The following is an 18,932-nucleotide window of genomic DNA, read 5'->3' as shown; positions in this document are numbered from 1 at the left end:
CAAAGTGGGGGCACTGAGACTTGTGAGAAGTTATTTCCAAACTCTAAAGTGCTAAATACATGTAATGTGTTATTGCTTTTACATCTTTATTAGCTAGCAATGTCTTTAGTTAATTGCATTCTAATTAATATGTTATGCTTAGATTATAGGTGGGAAGCCTCACTATTAGCTAGCGATGTCTTTAGTTAATTGTATTCTAACTAATTGATACATTATGCTTAGATTATAGGTGGGAAGCCTCATTGTCTACCATAGGACAGAAATTGGTACAAGACCTCTTGGCTTTGGACTTGATCCAATGTGGCCTAGTTATTGAATTACCACAAGGAACTCAATTAAAGGTGGTCTGGCTAATGAAACAGGCAACTCACAGCTTCTAGTACTGGTCCCAGTTTTGACTGTTTCTCTATTAATATTTACAATGTGTGTGAATATTCAGTAATCCAAATAATTTTTTCATTAACCTTTGAGATTTTTCTCTCTTACTTGTATTACAAAGTATGTAGATATTCAGTAATCCAAATAATTTTTTCATTAGCCTTTCAGATTGTCTATTATAGTGTTTGTTTTGTATCTGTTTGGGTGGGCTAATTAGAATAGTTAGTAGTATCACTTTGAAGGGGCTCACAGTAATCTTTTTGCTTTATATCCAAGTTTGGGATAATTTTTCTTAATATCTTTGCCCCTCCTACGTTGTTATTTTTATCCCAATTATTGGAATGGTCTCCCTAATTTTGAATGGGATTCTTTTATGACCTACGATTCTCTTTTCCAACAAAGAGCAAAGAAGAGCAAAATGGACTTAATGCAAATCAATCCTGCATGGGCCCTGCATTCTTTGGAAACTCTAATGCAATGTTCCTGAAAGCAGAGAGATGCCACTAACAAATAATCTTGTTTTCTAAAGGTGGCCTTGGTAGGGTGAATATTTTTAAAGAACATTACAATTCAACGTGTCAAGGGATTGTTTCACAGAGTATTGATATTTAACTTTTAATTTTTTTAATATTTAGAAAAACAAATGCCTTCTTAGTTCAAACAATGGTTTCTTTAAGGAAAACTGCAGAGAAAGTGATTAAGTCACTTGCAGCTGAACTTCCAGGCAGCACTGCTGAATATTCATGATGTTTAATTTTTAAATCTCTCTCAAATGTAATTCCACAGAGACATCAGACTTCATCATCTAACATCATCATCATTAATCAGACAAACATATCCACAGACATTATCAGAGAATACGATTCATACCATGTGCATTCCCTAGTCAGCCACTTTTGAAGATATGGTGATAGAGTCTGCACCATCAAATAACTTACAATGAGCAAGAGGATACTGATAGTTGCTACCTATATAAAAATTTGTAGAAACAAAAATGAGAGATGCCTGTGACTGTTTGGGTTGAGGGGAACCATTACAAGCCAAGTCATATTCTCTACTTTCTCAACAGACTTGGCTCCTTTTGCTTTCTTTGTATAAAGTACTTTCAAGTAGGTGAAACAAGAGGTTTAACAAAGCCTCAACACTGGCTGTACTCTAAGGGCAAGAATAAAAACTCTATTTGGTTCTTATATTCAATCACCTGACCTCCATGTCTGAGACATACTAGCAGTAAACTAACAGAAAACAATGGTTAAACAAAAAACAGAAACCAGCAACATTTAGCTTGGACTGTACATCAGAGAGAAGTTAAACAAAATATATGGTAAAAGAAGTATTTATCCAGTAAATCCTACTCGCCACCATTACAAACTTGATATTAAAAATCCCACCCACAACTGTAAACTAGTTCAACCACTGTGGAGGACAGTGTGGTGATTCCTCAAGGATCTAGAAGTAGAAATCCCATTTGACCCAGCAATCCCACTACTGGGTATATACCTAAAGGATTATAAATCATGCTGCTATAAAGACACAAGCAAGCGTATGTTTATTGAGGCATTATTCACAATAGCAAAGACTTGGAACGAACCCAAATAGCCATCAATGATATACTGGATTAAGAAAATGTGGTGCTTATACACTGTGGAATACTATGCAGCCATAAAAAAGGATGAGTTTCTGTCCTTTGCAGGGACATGGATGAATCTGGAAACCATCATTCTGAGCAAACTATCGCAAGGACAGAAAACCAAACACCACATGTTCTCACTGATAGGTGGAATTGAACAATGAGAACACTTGGACACAGGGTGGGGAACATCATACACTGGGGCCTGTTGTGGGGTGGAGAAGGGGGAGGAATAGCATACCTAATGTAAATGATGAGTTAATGGGTGCAGCAAACCAACATGGCACATGTATAGATATGTAACAAACCTGCACATTGTACACATGTACCCTAGAACTTAAAGTATAATAAAAAATAATAAGAGTAAGAGAAATGGTGGTATGTACATGTGTGCATTTTCTAAATACATATTTTTAATTCTTTTAATAAATTATTGAAAGGTTAAAAAAAATCCCACCCACGTGTTTAAGAAACAATGATAGAGCCAAGTGAAGATAAACAAAACTGCCCATCTGTTTTTATTTAAAAAGATATTCAACTTTCCTTATTAAATACTGTAGGTCTCTTTAGAATGTAACTAACACATGCCTCTTTGGAAAAAGAAATCCAGAAGAGAAAATGTAAGCCCTTTAAAATGACAACATACCGTGTAAAGAAGATAAACCATTAGAAATTTGATTACGCTGACTTTTTTTTTTTCTTTTCTGAAAGGGGAAGAATGTCTTGATTGTTTTTGCTGACTATAGAAGCAAGACCTACTTCTAATCATGTTTCTTACTGATGAAGCCTCAGAGGACAGTGGAGGAGATCGATCTTATCATGATATAACTTCCTTTTTTATTTGATTGATACAGAAAAGCTGCAGCCTGTTGGAGGCTTAAAACAGCCTTCAGAATATACATCAAACATCTCTTTGGCCCATATGGTGCCTCTGAGTTGCAGGCTTTGAGGATTTCTTTAAATGCTTCTCCTCCTTTTCTGTGTCCACATCAGAATACTCTGCATCCCCATCAGAACGTTGTGTACCATGGAGAAAAAATATAAATAAATCATGTAATAAAATGACCTTTCCCAAATCACGTTTTGGCGAGAAGATGCTTTTCACAGCTGTCTCTTTGCTCTCACTGCAGATGCCAACAACAGTGGGACTTTTACAAGTCCTACTAGAAGTTTGACATCCAGTTGAATTCAATTCTGGGGGAAGCTAAATTCAGCATGCTTCCTTTTCACATTTTTGGCAGATTGAAAATATATACTGCCAATGAACCAGAATGTGTACAAATAACATCTTCAGCCTTAGAGTTTGCTTGTGAAGAGAAGACAGTTCTGGGAGAAAGACCTTGAGGAGGGAATAGAGAGAGAGATTTTTTATTTACTGGACTTGTTTATTGGCTTGGTCAAGATAGCTGATGATGTTGTCCTGGGAATTGTTGACCACAGTGACATGTAAATAAGGAAACGACTTGAAAAGTGATATGTAAGACCTCTGATACATATGAGAAATGATGGAAAGTGATATGAGACAGTCCCATGTATGCCAGGAGCTGAGACGCAGTCACTGAGGGGTTTATTTTCTACAGGTGGCCGTGTTTTGTGGAGTATCTGACAGACCACACTATTTGTCAACACAGCCTAATCCACATGTCAAACAACATTTCAAATATGTTTTCAGAATACGGCCTATTCATGCTGATTACCAGAAAGGTCAAAATTCACAGAAACCCAGCAATACCCAAAGGGTAGGCTGTAAAGGATGAGAAAGGGATTCCAGAGAATGCCTGTCGCTTTTTTTTTTTTTTTTTAAACTCTAAATTTGCTAATTCAGGTTGTCTGGGCCACTGTATGGCACTGGAAGAAGAACAAGAAAAAGAAGTTAAAGCTATAAACTCTCTCTCAAAGCAGTTCTAGAATGTTCCTGCTCCTTTGCTGTCCTAGTCACTGTAAGTTCTTTTGGAAGGAGGTGAAGAATAAAGTCATGATTAAAGAGACAACATTTACTTCCTTTCTTTTTTGTTATAGTGGCCAAGCTAGTGATCATGGATTAGAAACCATGAGTGCTCTCTTCCTTCTCATCCTCCTCCTCCTCTTCCATTTGTTTTCCCTCTACAATTCTCTTCACTTCTTTCCCTCTTTCTCCCCCAGTTCTTCTTCTGTTTCCAATTCCTCTTCTCAAAGTTCTCTGAATGTTCTCACTTCTTCTAATTATCCTCCATTTCCTTCTAATTCTCCTAATTCTTCTCCTTCTCCTCCTCCCTCCTTCTCTCCCTCCCTTTAACCCTCAGCCTCCATGTCTAGTTTACTTGTTTGCTAGGTTAAAAATGGAATCTGCTATAGATTTCCACAGTATCTCAGAGTAGACCTGGCAAAACTAGACCTAAACAGAGGAGTCCATGCCCCATCGCTCTTTCTACTCCAGCCTCCATGACTTTCTCCATGATCACTAAGCTAGAGTTTCTTATTTTGGAGGCCATTTCCACTAGAAATTGTTACAAACTCTACAAGGAAAAAGTGGAAAGAGAAAGCAGAGTCTTAAAACTGCAAGTGGGCTGACTGTATTTATTAATGAACAACCTTTCTTTCAAACAGAAAAATAATAACTTTCTGTTTTTCAGACTAATTCATTATAAATAGACACCTATTCTTGTGTTGTCACTTTCAAATTCAGTTATACCTAGAATTTAGAAGATGGTAAAGAATAATCAGTGGCAACTATTTAATGTCCTAAAACAGATAAAAATGTGATTTATATGCAGTTCACATAAAGGTGATAATTATAGGTTAACAGCTAAACTTTTGAGTTGCAAGAGGAGCATCAAAGCCCTAACCCAAAGACATACGATTCTAACAGCTATATGTGGAGATGAAGATGGTATTTTATGGGATTATATACTGTTGAAGCTAGATTCAACCTTAAATACCATTTTATACAAACCCTTCATTTTAAAAATGAGAAAATGCAAAACTAGATACACCATGAGTGTTAGGACCAGACTCTCATAGAGTGGATGATGGTGCAAGTTTCATTGCTACTTCACTTTCATTAACTCTATTCCACACACCCTGTGCCTATTTTCTAGTCCTTTTTTCTTCCTCACCACAAATTGCAGATTCTACCTCTATTCAGAAGGAGTGGGAGGAAGGAGGAATAGGAGAAAACGGAGCCATTTTCCCTGGCTCTGTAATAAACACTTTTCATTCCAGGACAGCAAACTAAACACAAGCTACAACCTCTTCCACCAACCTCAAATCTTCCAGAAATGCTAGCAAACATATTTTAAATGAGTTTGTACGCAGGAGTGCTACAAAACTAGAAAGAAACTCTCTGTGGGCCATAAACAGTGAGGAATCCCTAAAAGGTAGAAATTAGGTAACATCAGATTGAGAAGTAAAACTACAGCCCAACACATGTCTGGGACAGTCCATTTATACTCTACCAAATTCCATCTCTCCTTCTTCATCCAGAGCTAAATCTGACTCCCAGTCCTTCCCTCCTCAAAGCCTTCCCTGCCTTAGAACTCCTTTACTGGCTTGTTCTGTACCAGTTTTTATCCATCTTCTTTTCATCATCACACCCTAAGAGTAAGGACTTTTTGCCCCCCTGAGCCAATTGTTGCCCCTTAGGGATGGTATTTCTTCTCTTGAGAATGTCTTATACCCCAAGGATCATCACAGAGCTTCTTTTAGAAGATGCTCTGAAAGGAGAGGTTCTCTGACTCTTCTCAAATTATACCATGGAACTGACCAATATTTCTGCCCCTCTGGATGGCCAACTCTGGGTGAATAGTTGTCATATATGTGAATAAAGTCTTTTTCCTTAAATGGCTTAGGGGGAAAATTCACAGGGGAAAAAATCCAAGCACCAAAACATGGTTTAGAAACGTTTACTCTTTGTTTTAATTTTCCTCTGGTGTCCCCAGGACATGCTTTGCAGAGATGACTACTTCTGGATAATCTATAGCATGTAGCTATCGGCATATAAAAAAACTCATTGGTGGTAGGCAGCCTCTAAGATATCCTCAGTGATTTTTTTCCTTTCGGCATTCAAGACCTTGTTTAATCCTTTCCTTCTCCTTGCATGTGGGCCAGACTTACTGCCTGGCTTCTAACACACAATTTTGCAGAACTGATGGTGGTATGTTTGGGCTCTGTGTCCCTACCCAAATCTCATATCCAGTGCTGGAGTTGGGGCCTGGTGGGAGATAACTGGATCATTGGGGTGGTTTCTCATGGTTAGCACCATCCCCCTTGGTGCTGCCATGGTGACAGTGAATTCTTACGAGATCTGGTTTTTATGAGTGTGTAAGTATCTCTGACCTCTCTTTCTTCCTCCTGCTCTGGCTGTGTGAAGATGCCTGCTCCCACATTGCCTTCTGCCCTGAGTAAAATCTCCTTGAGCCATGCTTCCTGTACAACTGTGCTTCCTGCAGAACCATGAGCCAATTAAGCCTCTAAATCTCCTTGAGCCATGCTTCCTGTATAACTGCGCTTCCTGCAGTACCACAAGCTAAATTAAAGAGTTTTTCTTTAAAACTTACCCAGTCTCAGGCATTTCTTTATAGCAGTGTTAGAACAGACTTATACAGATGGGATGTGACTTCCCAAATTAGGTTATAAAAAGACTGTGGCATCCATCTTGGATTCTCCTTGTCCCTCTCCCTCTCCCTCTGTTTCTTAAATCACACACTCTTGGGGAAGCCAGCTGCTGTGTTATGAATAGTGCCCTGGATGCCCACATGGTGTCTAACTGAAGCCTCAGACCAACAGTCCTGTGAATGAGCTTTGAAGCAGCTTCTTCTGCCTGTGTCATGCTTTGTATGACTGTTCTCTGGCTGATACCTTGATTGCAGCCTCATGAGGAGACCCTGAGCCAGAAACACCAAACTAAGTCCTTTCAGATCCCTGACCCACATAAAGTGTGAGATAGTTTGTGTGTGTTCCTTTAAGCCCCTAAGATTTGAAAAAGTTTGTTATCAGCAGTGGATATCTAACACATTCAAATTAATTTCCCTGTTTTTTTCTTCTTTCCTCCAAGATTATTTACTATTCATTAGCTAGTGATATGGTTTCGCTGTGTCCCCACCCAAATCTCATCTTGAATTCCAGTTCCCATAATCCCCATGTATTGTAGGAGGGACCAGTTGGAGATCATTGAGTCATGGGGGCTGTTTCCCCCATCCTGTTCTCATGATAGTGAGTTCTCTTTAGATCTGATGGTTTCATAAGGGGCTTCCCCCTTTGCTGGGCACTCATTCTTCCCCTTCCTGCCACTGTGTGAAAAAGGACATGTTTGCTTCCCTTTCTGCCTTGACTGTAAGTTTCCTGAGGCCTCCCCAGCCATGCTGAACTGAGTCAATTAAACCTCTTTCCTTTATAAATTACCCAGTCTTAGGCATGTCTTTATTAGCAGTGTGAGAATGGACTAATAAAGCTAGTATGCCTGTTTTGTATTAGTTAGATGTCTATTTCTTTTAGACAGACATTGGAGATAGGACTAAATGCTTTACCAAGGCAAAAATAAATACCAGCACATCAAATTAGAATTTAGTTTCCCATGTTATTAGTGAGAGAAAAGTGATCAATCTGGTGGAACAAAATGTGACTAGTTCAAATAGAAGTAACCATACTTGGTTGTCCTTTATAAAGTTATATTTTATTATTATTTCAATAGTTTTTGGGGAACAGGTAGTGTTTGGTTATATGGCTGAGTTCTTTAGTGATGATTTCTGAGATTTTGGTGTACCTATCACCCAAACAGTGACTATGCACCCAATGTATAGTCTTTTATCCCCCACACCACTCCCACCCTTCCCCCTAAGTCCCCAGAGTCCATTATGTCATTCTTACATGTACGCATCCTCACAGCTTAGCTCTCACTTACAAAAATGAACATATGATGTTTGGGATTCCATTCCTGAGTTACTTCACTTAGAATAATGGTCTCCAAATTGCTTGAACCCATAAGGTGAAGACTGCAGTGAGCCGAGATTGCACCACTGCACTCCAACCTGGGTGACAGAGTAAGACCCGTCTCAAAAATAATAATAATAATAATGGTCTCCAGTTCCATCCAGGTTGCTGCAAATGCCATTATTTCATTCCTCTTTGTGGCTGAGTAGTATTCCATAGTATATACATACATATGACATGTATGTCTATATATGTCCGCATAGGTCCACATTTTCTTTATCTACTCATAGGTTGATGGGCATTATACTAGTCTCATATTTTTGCAATTGTGAATTGTGCTGCTATAAACATTTGACTTTATAAGAGGACTTTATGAATTCCAGTCCCAACAATTCAACATTTCTTATTATTTGGTAGAGTCTGGGGAGTTCATTACCTTTGCATCTTAAAGAGTTAGTTAAGAAAAGTACAGCTTAAAAAGATTGCAAGGGGAATGTCCACCACCTTATAGGAACAGCTTTTTCCCCAAAAACTATAGTAGCCCCTTGACCTGTAAGTAAATTAAAAACTATATTCAAAAAGCCCTCATCTGTTCATCAAACTAGGCCCAATGAGTTCTCCACATGGTTCTATTTTTGCTCAGTTGATATCATTTTATACTTTCCACACTTGTTTGATTGATTCATTCATTCATCAAGTATCAAAAAGATAATGACTTTCTTTTTTTAACTCATATTTTAATTAAAATATTTTATTAATTCAGAATTCTCTCTCCCTTCAGTCACTCTAAATTAGTGAATTCTTTCTTTGAGACCATTTTGAATATTTTTCTTTTCTTGTGGCTGGTGGTGTTGGACTGGTTTGATTGACTTGCATAGAACCCGTTTCCTTTTTTAAAATGGCTACTCAGAATTTTTCTCTGATAAACAAGTAACCTAGAAAATATTTATCCAGAGATACTGGCTGACTTGTCATACTAAAAATATATATTTTGTGTAGCAAGGCTGTGAAGAATGATTCATTCATAATCTGGCTTAATGAATCAACAAGGCCAAAGTACACAGATAACATTTACAAATGCAGCAAGCAGAGATACTGGTGTGGAGGAGAGCTAGGTGTGGATTTACATGTCCGAAGGAATATCTTCTTCACCACTGATCTGTAGCTTACCTGCATCTGGGCAGGTGATCAAAAGCTTTGACATTTTGCAGACCTGAGTCTGAAACTTGGCTGTACCGCTTTAGCAGGTTATCCAAACTCTCAGCCTGTTTTTGCATCTTCAAAATGAAAGGAAATAATTCCCCTTCATACTGTTATGAAGTTTAGATGAGATGAATGACATAATACTTAATTCTTTACCTGGGGCCTGATACATTGTAAATGCATGGTGAATGACCAGGTTATTACGTAAATGGTGAACTTGAACTCTGTTTCTAATAGACAGGTGACTTCTCAGGTATCAATCATTGAAACATAAATTGAAGAAATAAACTACTTTACTTCTCTGCTCAATGCATTAGTTTTAAATCTTATGGAATTTCCTTTATAATCGGTAAAAAAAAAAATGGTCAAAGGTTAGTTCACGTAGTCAAATCTACTGGTAATTTTGTACTCAGAAAGTTACATTCAACTCAATCCTACAAACCGTGGAAAATATCAAGGATAAGAATAAGTTGATTACGGTTTCCCTTGTAAGCCCAGCAAGCCACTATATTTGTTTTTTTTAGAGCAAGGATAGGTACCAACTTTAAAACTACTAATTTACTTATCTTTCTAGCTTACTAACATGGTAATCTGAATGTATTAGGGCCAAATGCCTATTTAGACAGTTGAGATAGAAATGTCCAATAGTTTACTGACAATGTGTTTGAATTATTTTCATTATAATTGATCTAAGTTTTTGATCATATTTTTATAGAGACATTTAAAATCCTCCCTTATTAATTGCTTGCCTCATCATTGCATACATTCTCAAGGCCACTCCCACAAAACCTGGGCAATGAAGCAGAATGATGATTTTCTGTATTAACTTAGAATCTTGTTTGTTTCTAAAGAGTTTCTAAGTCCCCAGGGTTTGTTGTCTTAAAAAGTCAAAGTTGTCGTGGTCTCCAGAGTCTGAGCTATCTAAACATGGAAAACCAAGTTCATAGATACAGTAATAGAAGAGCAAGCAGAAATCTTGATTTCCAGGCTTCCAGTTGACACATCAGCTAATCTAGACATCGGTTAAGGGCAGAGTAAGGACATTTGAGTCCAAAAATTACTTTAATCCACTTTTATTATCTACTAAATTCCTAACCTACAGTATTTAACCCTCACAAAATTTCATGAAAATATATTCTATTTTTTTAAGCTTCTTTTACCAATGGGAAAAGTTGAAGTATTTAAAGCACCTTCCTGGAGTTCCCACTCAGCTCATAACTCCTAGGCTGAGTCTACAACATTGGTTCTCAGGCCAGGGATGATTTTGCTCCCTCTTTCTAGGGGACACTTGGCACTGTCTGGAGACATGTTTGGTTGCCACAGGTGGAGGAAGTTTGCTGCTGGTGACCATGAGTAGTGGCTGCTAAATACCCTATAAGGAACGCACAGGATAAGTCCCTGTAGCAAACAGCCAGCCCAAAATGTCTAGTGCCAGAGCTGAGAAACTAGAGTTCTGGTAGACGGAGCACTGTCTACCAGAACTTTCTGTGATGGTGGAAATGTTCTACTAGACACTTGAAATGTGGCTAGTGTGACTGAAGAACTATAATTTTATTTAATTTTAAATAAGTTAAATTTAAATAGCCCCATGTATCCAGTGGGTATTCTGGTGGACAATAAAAGTCTTACTTGATATATTATTACTTCCTCACCTATACAATGTTATAATCATAACAATTTTATTAGGTTGTTCTAAGAACTGAGATTACTAGATATGCAATAAGTTATTAGCTGCTATTTTAAAATTTAAATCAGTCCATGTATGCATACTAATTATGCTGTTACATATTTATATTCTGTGTACATACACACATGAATGAAACAATTTCCAAAGAATGGTCTCAAATAATAACTGCATTCTTTGATATTCCACAGACTATTAAAATGCACCAACTCAAGGTCTCCAGTCCTGCTGAGTCCCCCTGTGTCACCTCCTGCAACTGCCACAGTTGTCAGGAGCTCAAATACTAGAGACCTTCTGCACTAGGTCAATGACTAAACTTTAACAAATAAATTAAAGGGTAATTATTAGCTTGCCCCCCATCCCACCAAGGCCAGGTTTCCTTAAAAGTCAATACCTTGGTAAATATAAATATGGTTTGATTTTAAAAAGTGACATTTGTGTGAGCTTTTTGGAAGCCCACCTTTTTTTTTTTTTTTTTTTTTTTTTTTTTTTTTTTTTTTGAGATGGAGTCTTGCTCTGTTGCCAGGCTGGAGTACAGTGGCACAATCTCATCTTACTGTAACCTCTGCCCCCGGGTTCAAGCAACTCCCCTGCCTCAACCTCCCGAGTAACTGTGACTACAGGTGTGCACCACCACTCTTGGCTAATTTTTTGTATTTTAGTAGAGATGGGGTTTCACTATGATGGCCAGGATGGTCTCGAACTCCTGACCTCATGATCTGCCTGCCTCAGTCTCCCAAAGTGCTGGGATTACAGGCGTAAGCCACCGTGCCAGGCCTGTAAGCACACCTTTCAATGGCTTCTAGCCTGAAGGCCTAGCCCACTTCTGCAGTTTGAAGATGTCTCTGGAAGACAGATAGAATGGCCCACCAACACTGTTTGCACGAAGGCGAAAGGATCTTGGTGAGCATACCAATGACTGAGCACTTTGAGGCTGGCAGTTCGGGCTGGACTCAGATCTCTGCTGCTGGGGAATAAGGTCAATCCTTGCATCTCAACACTTACATTTGTCAGGGAAGGGGCTCAGCCTCTAATGAGTGTGGGCGTACAAACTTGATATGGGAATAAGGACCAGTTAGATTCTTCTGGCATCAATGTTCTAATGCTCTTTGAGCATAATTTCCTTTGGAACACAGGGTTTGAACTCAAAAAAAGGTTGGGGCCAAAGAAGAAATCAGAATAAAAATAAATAGGATCATGGTCTTTCTTTCCTTCTCTTCGAGTTTCAGCTTAACTATCACCCCTCTAGAGACTTCAACCTCACCCTCTGCCCTTTTGTTATTTTATCTCATTATTAGTTTCCTTCACAGCACTTTTGAGAATTAGTAATTATATATTTGTAGAGTTATGTACTTGGTTTCTCTCTGTCTCTCTTACTGGAGTATAAGCTCTGTGAGGGATAAGACTATGTCTGTTTTATTTACCATGGTGTCTTCATAATTCAGCACAGTGCCTGGAACACACTAAGATGAGTGGACAAATAAATGTTGGATGAGTGGATAAATGAAAACAAAATTAATTTGGGTATAAATGCCACTGATGACTCTTCTGATTGGAATAAGCCATAAAAAGCAGTCCACATATTAATATATCTTTCCATATTCCTGGAAAATAATGCTCCCAACTTGTGTTCGTTTTTCCTAAATCTCAGAGAAGTTTGATTCAGAAGTATTTACCAAATTGTATTTGTCCCTAATTCCAGGATCCTGGCACAAGGTCTCTGGGGATGAGGCCACCATAGAAAGAATTATTTGAGCAATTATATGAGACATGTAAAGATCAAGCCCAAAGTCCACACAGCCCTTGGTTCCTAAGGATTTCATGTCTGCCAAGAGCAAAAGAGAATGTGGGCATTGCCAATCATTATATTGCCTCCCACCAAAGTCCCTATTTGGGTTCCCTTAGATATATAGTTGCTGAGACTTTCTTTCTTTACACGAACACTCACAATGAGCCTAGCATGCACATTGTGTCAGGAGTCGGGGCTGAGTTACAAAGAATACCCAGTAATACAGGTTAAGCTTAAGCTTTTAAATCCTACAGATCTGGGTTGAATTCCAAACCTGGGCACTCACTGGGGACCTTGGATAAGTTACACATACCCCCATCCCTGTGATCCCTTGTCTGTAAACTGGGGTGATCATAGCACATATTTCCTACTGTTGTGATGAGCTTTCAGTGAGTATCTTTGGTTAAGCATCTAGCATAGTGCCCAGCACATAGGAAGCACTCCATACATGCTAATCATATGTGATAATTTTAAAACTTGGCTCCAGACTCTTTCGTGTTCTTCCCATTGAAAAGTGGAGCTATGTCTCCTCCTTTTGAATCTGGAAGTTCTTATGAGTGCTTTAACAACAGCCTGTGGTGGAGATGACACTGTGTCTTCCAAAGCTAGGTCAAAAAGACATCAGCCTCCACCCTGCGCTAGAAGCACTGATCAACCTTGGAAGAAGTTCCACTTCCCCAGTGCCACCATGCTGAGGAGGGCACATGAAGGACCTCTGGTCAAGAGTCCCATCTTAGTCCAGTCTTCCAATGATTGCCACCAGGATGCTAGGCCATGCTGCTTGTAAGTGGGCACTCCAATGCCAATTGTTCATTGCCCCATCTAGTCAAGTTAATACCAGCTGAGGCCCCAGACACTGAGAAGCAGACTCAATCCACCCAACCTTTGTAGTCAGAATTTCTTATCCATAAATTCCAAGAGTATAATAAAAAATTGTTTTATGCCACTAGGTTTTGGAATAATTTATTACCCAGCAATAGGCTGTGGAACACTACAATCACTATTCACTCAATATTATAATCAGTTGTGATAATTATTAAGAATAGTCCCAATTATACCATAATCACTAATAATTATTGTCAATAATTGAGTAGATTGTTATTCTTGCCACCTTGTATCCTTTCACCCTTCTCCTGAGAGAAGTCTAGAGATGCCTGGAACTATTTTATCTTTGCTCCTCCTGCAATGCCCTTCCCACCCGCCAATCTTTTTCCAACTCACCCTTACTCATCCTTTAAGATCTCAGATCTGGCACCACCACCTCCAGAGAGCCCACTCCCCATCCTGGGTCAGTCCTCCTCTGTGATCCTGCAGTGACCTGCGAGTTTCTCTTTGCACATTGCACACTGCACTGGCTCCATTATATTAAGAATTTCTGTGAGCTTCCTGAGGCAAGGAAGCTTGCCTTGTTAATAATATTATTTTCCAAGGGCCTTCCATTTGCACAGGAAAGACAGGATGAGGTAGAGGCAGAGGTTGAGAGCACAGGCTGTGGATCCAGACTGCCTGGGTTCGAAGTTTGGCTCTGATACTTACCAGCTGTGTGATCTTCCATCTGCTTTAAACTGTGTATGTGTCCCATGTGAAGGAAGCTTCACTCATAAAGTTTCTTATACTTCAGAGATTAAAAGCTTGAAGGAATAGAGAGCATTTGGATCAGTACTGGATACATAAGAAGTCTTCAATTAATTACCCTTTATTGATTACAAAATTGTACCTATTGGTTTGGCTCTAGACAAAGGGGCAGGCCTTCCATCTCATTTTTCTTGTTCTGTCTGCAGTTTTCTCCTCTAGGTATTTGATCTGCTGTATTTTTGTTTGTTTAGCCTGGGATCTACCAGTAATTCCCAAATCTAGCTGTATACTCTAATCTCATCTGGGGAATTGGTTGGAAAAGCTCAGGCACTGCTTCCAGTGTTTCTGCGCAAAGTGATACCAGGGAACCCACAGCGTTAACAAGTTCACTCAGCAGTACTGGGGATGTGGCCCAGGGATAGGGCCAGCATTTGGGAACATTGACCTGGAATTTCTATCCTATTTAAATGTTACTGCTTTATCTTGCTCACACTTTCAAGCGGGCATCCCATACACACAATTTCCCCTTCATACGGCAAACGGAAGTCTGTTTAAAACAAACATCCAAATGCCATTTCAATCTATTTTCACAAGATATCCCTTTTCTTATCTCATTTTGTCCCCTTCACTGGTAGTTAGTAGCTGACCCTGTTCTTGTTCACTAAAAGAACTGACCATTTGTGGTCGGTGGACAAACAGCTGGTGGCCTCTTTTTTTTCTGGGCGGGGGAGGGGTTGGTGGGAGGCAAGTAAAATTGCAAATAAGGGTGTTAAGACTGTTTTCTAAAAGAGCCACTCTCTTGACACATTTTGTGCTTCTCTCTACCAGAGGAGGAGAAAACTGGGGCTTATTCATAAGGGAATGAATAAGTGGTCAGACTCATTGCAGAGTCAGATGCTAATCCTCTTTTCAAGTGGGAAATGCTTTTTTCTATTTCCTGTTCGTTTATGAATTTCACAGCATATATTCCTAAAACACCATTCCTTGAGGGAGATGACCTGTAATTTTGTCAGAATTGTATTACCCTATCACCTTAAGTCAGTATACATTTTAGATAGAAAAGAGATAGCAGAAAACCAATCCTTAGAGCACACCTGTGAGACCCTTTGAATAGCACTTTGTGAATGAATTGGCCTTTATCTCTCTCCCCAATGATGCTATCACAGCTTAACTGGCATGAACACAGCTGTTCACAGCTGCACACAAGATGTTAGCAAGAACACAATGTCAACCATTTGTCCTCGTGTGGGGCAGCTTAATTTATTTCCTTTGAGGATGAAGTCTGATATTGTGTTCTAGCAAGAATCCAATCAGCAAATCTAAAAGACATTCAGAGGTCAGATTTAAGGGATGAGATGAGATTCTATGTCTGATTCTTCTCATGGCTATCTCCCCCTGCCCCTCAAAACCTACGAAGTTGAGAACTAATCTTGATGATGAATTTGTTTTTAATAGACCCTGAGCAGGAAGTGAACTAAGGTGGAAAAAATGTTATTATTTGACAGAGAACTATAGCCACTCTTCACCTCTCAGCTGGGTCAGCTGATGCAAGAATGCTCTTCACATACCAATTCAGTGCAATGTGAGATAGATAGATAGACAGACAGATAGATAGATAGATAGATAGATAGACAGACAGACAGACAGACAGACAGATGATAGGTAGGTAGATATAGAGCACCTACTGCATGCCAAGCAAATGTGCAGGACCAAAAGAGGCAATAAAAAGATTTGATTTTCATTGGAATTTAAGTTTCATGTCTTGCTCCTGAGTGCCTTTAACATGCCTGGCACAGTTTAGATGTTCAATAAATGTTGAATAAATGAATAAATAATGCACTCTGTAAATCAATCTCGTAAGCCAACCCACATAGATTGGTAGCAGCTGCCCGGAGGGCTGTATCAAGAAAAATCCTGAGGCTATATTTAAGCTCAGTGGGAAATGTGACCTGATTGATTAGCAGTGTCTGTCAAGGGCAGAAGAGGGGTGAAATCAAGTGTGTGATATATTTGCCTTTTTGGGGCTAAACATAAGTAATATAGCTACTTTTACCCTCCCTCTCACCATCCTTAAAACAAAAAAAAAATTTCTTTTCCTTTAATTTCTGAAACAAGCTAGGTAGCTGTCAGGGTCCAATCAGAAATAAATATCTTCTGCATTTATGGCCCCTATCTATTCTGAATCCATCATTCTTTCTCCACTCAAGAGGGAAGAGCAAATACATCGGGGTTTGAGTCATTCAAAGAGACTGCTGAGGGAAATTCTATTTCACTACTATCGCAGTGTTCACTGCATCTTGTTAAACAGAAAAACATTAAAACGTAAAAATTTAAATCTCACCCTCAATTAACTCAGCTTTCCTATTACAATTCACTTCATCAAAGGCAGAGGAGCAAGTTTTGGCACTACTTACTGGGAGAAGATGTTGAAAAACAACATATATTTTAGATGTTGTCTCGAAATTCATAAAATCGTCTATCCAACTGACCCAGAGCTCTAGGGGAGTGCCGCTGTGCCAGTAATTTGGCAAAAAAGGTTCACTAACAGCTAACCTCTAGTTACAGAAGCCATGCCAATTTGCCTGATCTTTAGGCAATTAGATCCAAAGATGTGGCAACAAAACACAGCCAACTTTTTTCTTTATACACTTTGGTTTGAATTTGTGATAACAAGTATGTGTTACTTTATAAATGGTAAAAAAAAGAATTTGTATGGATATAAATAAAATACATATGGATATATTTAAAAAGGCAGTGTTTCTAAAAGATACCTTTCTCTGAGGTTAGAACAAAATGAACCAAAATATTCAAAAGAGGATGTTTTTAAATAGAATTGCAAATACTTCTATTCTTCTTTAAAATTAAGCAAGAAAAATGATAGAAAATGTGTATTAGAATATGAAAGCAAGAGGAAGTAAAGAATGAGGTTAATATCCATATTGTATAACAAGTTATGACTATAAATTAATGTGGCATAATATTTGATTCGATAAGATTCTACCTTTTCCTGTTTTTGTTTCTAAAAGTATTTGCTAAGAAAGTAAATAAGGGTGAAGAAGGATCAGCTTCAAGTATATCTAAATCCAGAAGCTGATATATTCTAGGGATTTTTGACTCTGAAGAGTCAAAAAGGTAGAGATTCATATCATGGGACAGATACAACACTGGAGACTATAAACAGGAGTAAGCCAAATTTGGTATTCTGAATATTTCCTTTTGGAGATTTGACAACCAAATGAATGTACAACAGATATATAATTGGCTATCAAGCACATTAAGAAAAATGCTACATAATTCATTAGATACAGTAGTAGATATTGGAAATGTGTCAAAATTTATTCTGAAGTGTCAACATTTTCACTCACATAAAAGAAATCACTGCGAAAGAACTGTTGCCCATAGCCCAGACCAATAGAAATATAAAATCCCTTAGCTACAAACTAGAGATGATGAAAAAAGGAACCTACACAATGTGGCAGACTAGAAAAAGACTAAACTTTGCACAAGGCATCAATCTCAAGACCTAATTAGTGCCCCTTGGAAACTAGTTTTCCAATTAGAGATTTGAATCAATGCCAGAGACATGAGAATGAATTTGCAAAATGTGCTTCCACCCACCTTTTTTAGCTTGAGGATTTCAGTTACAAGAAATTGTACCAAGAAAATAAAAATATATGACAGAAGAGAGAATCCTTGACAGACCAATGAAGATAAGAAGGAAATCTTTTGTGTTCCAAAACTTATGAAGGAAGTCTTAAAGACTTAAGTAGACAGTGGTTAAAGGAGAAAATAAACCTATCTATGTGTAAACTCCAAGCTATTCAGAGAGGGCCTCTTCAAACCTTCTAGGTATTGATTTGGCCGCAGGATTATCATAGGGGATGATTAAATATCATTGTTGATGGGGCAGGATGGTACTGTGGAAACTTGCTTTGGGTCCTCCTTGAGTTTTCCTACTATTAAAAAAGGTAGGCAGGCCTCTGTGTTCTCTTCCTTCATGGGGTTTGAGTTGCACGGCAGAAAACAGAATTAGGCTCAAGAGAACCCTTGCTGCCTGTTTTCCTTTTGTTTTTTGTTTTTGTTTTTTTCTTTTTTTCAAAAGTCTGCTTATTGATTAGGCCACTATTCTTTTGGGTCTCTATTACTTGTAATTGAACCTAATTCCATTAATAAATGAGATTGAAATTACTATCAACCTGAATAGGTGGTAGTTCAAAGTAAATTTAGTTTGGTTTTAGATAAATGGTGTTAAATTATTTTTGCACAGCAGAGCTTGGGATATTAATACCTGTTCTTGTTGTAATAAATTTGGAAAAAGGTACACTTATCCTGGAGATGGTCCCAGTATAACCAAAACTTTAGTATGCATAAGAATCACCTGAAAAGCTTGTTAAAATACAGATTGCTGGGTCCTAGCTCAGAATTTCTAATGCAGAAGATCTTGGTAGGGATGAGAATTGCATTTCTAACCAGTTCCCAGGTGATTCTGATACTGCTGGCCCAGGACATAGTTTCTAGAACTGTTCTTCTAGATCAATTATCAAACTCTTTGAAATAAAGAACAAGTTTTATTTTGTTTTTCAATATGACCTGAACTGATGCTTTCGTAAAATACAAGAAAAATAAATGACTAGAAAAGTGAAATAATGTGTAAAGGTAATACAAATACAAGTCCCAGTTTTAAAATTATCATTTGGATCTAACAGACATAAAATTACTCTGCAAATTACTATGAAGGTTTCCAAAAGCTGACTCTCAATGTCTAT

The 18,932-nt window shown here is 38.3% G+C and overlaps 1 protein-coding gene and 1 long non-coding RNA gene across 11 annotated transcripts in view; one reads left to right on the top strand and one right to left on the bottom strand.

The window, feature by feature from the left end:
• Positions 1-18,932, top strand: part of PSMD6 (proteasome 26S subunit, non-ATPase 6) — a 1,096,682-nt gene that overhangs the window by 223,271 nt on the left and 854,479 nt on the right. The gene's annotated exons all lie outside the window — the stretch shown is intronic.
• LOC126948844 (uncharacterized) overlaps positions 1-18,932 on the bottom strand; it is a 347,273-nt gene that overhangs the window by 145,516 nt on the left and 182,825 nt on the right. The gene's annotated exons all lie outside the window — the stretch shown is intronic.

The sequence above is a fragment of the Macaca thibetana genome, chromosome 2 (genome assembly GCF_024542745.1).
Source record: "Macaca thibetana thibetana isolate TM-01 chromosome 2, ASM2454274v1, whole genome shotgun sequence".
NCBI lineage: Eukaryota > Metazoa > Chordata > Mammalia > Primates > Cercopithecidae > Macaca > Macaca thibetana.
This window is presented reverse-complemented; position numbering and strand designations above follow the sequence as displayed.